Here is a 3,287-nt window from a genome sequence, read left to right on the forward strand (position 1 = left end):
TTCTTGTTTTTGTAAAACTTCTCATTTTATTTTATTTTTTGGCCACAGCATGCGGGATCTTTAGTTCCCTGGCCAGGGATCGAACCCGTGCCCCCTGCAGTGGAAGGGCGGTCTTAACCACTGGACCGCCAGGGAATTCCCGCTGATGCCTTTCTTGGTCTTCTAAATCTGGATTACTTTGGGGGAATAGGGTCTGCTTACAAGTTCCACTTGCATCTTAGGGAGCCTGAGCTCTGGCTACACTTGTAGGGAAAAAGGAGAGAGCACAGGCCTCCACAGGAGTGGTTTGGTGGATAGGACTAACCCACCCTAAGGAGGCTTTGTCCTGTGATTTGTCTAGCAATTCTGGGCTAGAGAAAAATTGTTGGAGGCCACGTTGGCTGAGCAGTACTTCCTGCACTGGAATGAACAAGGACTCCTCGAGATCTTCCCTCCTTCTAAGTGCTGATGAGGCATTTCCTCACAGCTGCATTCAGAAAACATTTTTTTACTGTTCCTTTACCCTGGAATGGGCTTCCCATACCCATCTCTGTGGTAACCACCCCTCCAAGTCTCCCCCTCCATGAATCTTTCCCTTTCCCCCACAGACAACCTGTTCTCTCTTTATCCCCAACTCCAGAAGGCCAACTTTCTCTTCCTTCCACGATTTGTCTGGGGGATACTCTGGAATTAAGATTTTCTGCCACCCTGGTGGGCCTGAAGAGACCTTGGGAATCTGAAGGAAGGCATAGAAGAAATTACAGTCTACTTGGTCTGGCTCTGGAAAGGGCATATGAAGTCCAAAGTGATAAGCACTTCTAAATCTGACATTCAGGCCAATGGGCTGCCCTGGAAACGGTATTGGCCTGAGAGAAGTAACAGTACTATTTCAGGCAGAGGCCAAGAGGTCACGTAATGGTAAAACCTGTAACCTTACCCTGTTCACCAGGGCCAAGGCTTGTCTTTAGGCTGCAGGGTTTGGTTGGGGGTATTTGCTGACACACCTACCTCTCCAGGGACTCCAAATGACCAAGAGTTAAATCATTAAACTCCAGATTCTGTGATTCCATGGTCGAAAATCCAAACAGGTAACACAGCAATCTACACCCTCACTCACACCTCGTTCTAGTGAACCTAGCAGCCCCCTCTCCTATCCTGCCAGGTCTATGAGCACAGTGGAAGGACTGGCTCGTGGAGGAGGAGCTAGCTTCCAGGGGAGTCTGTGTCCTCCCTCAGCCTCCCCTGTTTCCTGTAGCCCTGGGGTTACTTGTTGCTGGGTCAAAGGCATGAAGATTTGATTCAGGAGGATGGCTCAGAGAAGGGCAAACAGAGTTACTTGAATTGAGAAATATGTTCTGGCACTAGTCATAAGGAAACACCTCCAGGACTAGTCAGTTCTCGAAGAGGACCCCTATTGGGCCATGTGCTATACTCATTCACAAACATCATCTGATCAAACCCCACCCTATGGAACAAGAATTGTCTTCAGTTTACTTTTAAGGAACTGGACTCATGAAATTACAGGATATGGTCATAGGGCTAGTGAGTGGAATTGGAATTAAATATGATGGAACCTACGCTTGCTTCTGTACTCTGCTGCTTCTCAGCAAAGTAATGACAACCACCTTAAACTCTGTGATAAATTTTCACTATACATCTAATGTGAGCAAAAATATGGTGGATTAGTGTCTGCCAAAGTTTCATGGACAGCATTTTTATAACTATTGGATGATCAATATCTGTAACTGAAGAGCAGTAGTTTGCCCTCAGCTCTTCAGTTTAATACACATGCTTTTCAATCATGGGAATACATATAGATTTAGATCTTTAAAATGCAACATAGTCCAGCATTGGCCAGATATTGCCCCTCCAGTGTTGTTCACCACTGTACTTAGTTCATGTTTAGCTCAGGGGCCAGAGATGGCCGTTTATGCCATCCCTCTTTCACTGAATAGGGAGGAATCTGATTCTCCCTGGTGAGGCATGGCTTTTTTTCCTCTCAGCAACTTCATGTGCTCTTACCACCTCAATAACCAAGCGTTTACTTCCTATCTACAACTAAGGGGACCAGAAGGGACTTACAGAAGAAATTAAAATACTTTATCTCAAACAAATTTAGGTGGTCACTTTTTCCTTGTCAGCTTATCTGAGCTAACAGGAAAGCATAATGAAGGCCTGTGATTCAGCTGCAGGCAGGGCGTCTGCCTGAGCAGGTCACACCCTTTGGTCTCATTTTCCAGGAAAAGGAAAGAACCTAAGATAATAGTATTCACGATTTTTAACAAGCCAACATTGTATCTGCTCTCAAAACTTGCTCTCTTGAAAGATGGCAAGAGTTAACAGCTGTTTCGTTGATAACTGCTGTCATCACTTGTTATTGGCTAATTACTGGGAAATCAGAAAATGTCTTAGAGAAGAATGTAGGAAAAGCTCCAACAATAATTGATTTAAATACACAAGCTTGGAAACAGAAGTGCTTACTTCGGCAGAGATTATGGGCTCTCACGTTCTGACATTTCCTGATGGAAATATAAAAAATATTAATACCTTCTATTCACTTTCTACTCTCAGGCACTCGCTCTGCAGGACTGCAGCCCCTACATAAGTATTCACATGGTCCCAACTTCCTTCTTTGTTCTAGCCCCAAGAACAAAAGGGCCTCGTGCTCCCGCTCTATGCACACTCCGCCCTCCCTGGTTCTCCCTACCCCGTTCCAGTGTCGGAGCCCCTCCGAAGACGGCCCAAACCTCCAACCATCCCACGAGTCTCCATCCTTCCCCACCTCTGATCCCATCTCAGGCTCGCGAACCTCGGGTTCGGCTCAGTCGCCGGGGTGTGCAGTGGAGCGGGCACCCGGGCGGGGGGAGGCGGGGAGTCGCAGGGCAGGGCTGGGGGAATGCTGCCTGGGGACCCATAAATCTAGGCATCATCTGCATAGGCCAGGGCAGCTCAGCTGGGGCGGCCTGGGCCAAGGGTCAAGAGAAGAGCCCTGGTCCAGCTTTCCAAATTGGCGGCAACAGGTGGCCCGGGCGCCGGGGGACCGGAGGGGGGGTGGGTAAGATACCCGGAGCTCCGGGGGCGGGTCCTGCTGCCTCGAAGCTTCCCCATTGGGCGCTGAGGACGTCAGTGCTGTGACTTTTTGTAACATGTCCTTCCGCCACGGAATGTAGTCCGCCTCTAAACTGCAACCTGCCCGCCCGTTCCGCCCCTCAGCACTTCTACTGAAGGTGACTGTGCCCGGCGAGGACGCAGAGGGGCGGGGCCCCGAAAGCTGGGAGCCAGGATTGGGTGGGGGGCGGGGCGGCGGA

Source organism: Stenella coeruleoalba (assembly GCF_951394435.1).
Source record: "Stenella coeruleoalba genome assembly, chromosome: 2".
NCBI classification, from domain to species: Eukaryota; Metazoa; Chordata; class Mammalia; order Artiodactyla; family Delphinidae; genus Stenella; species Stenella coeruleoalba.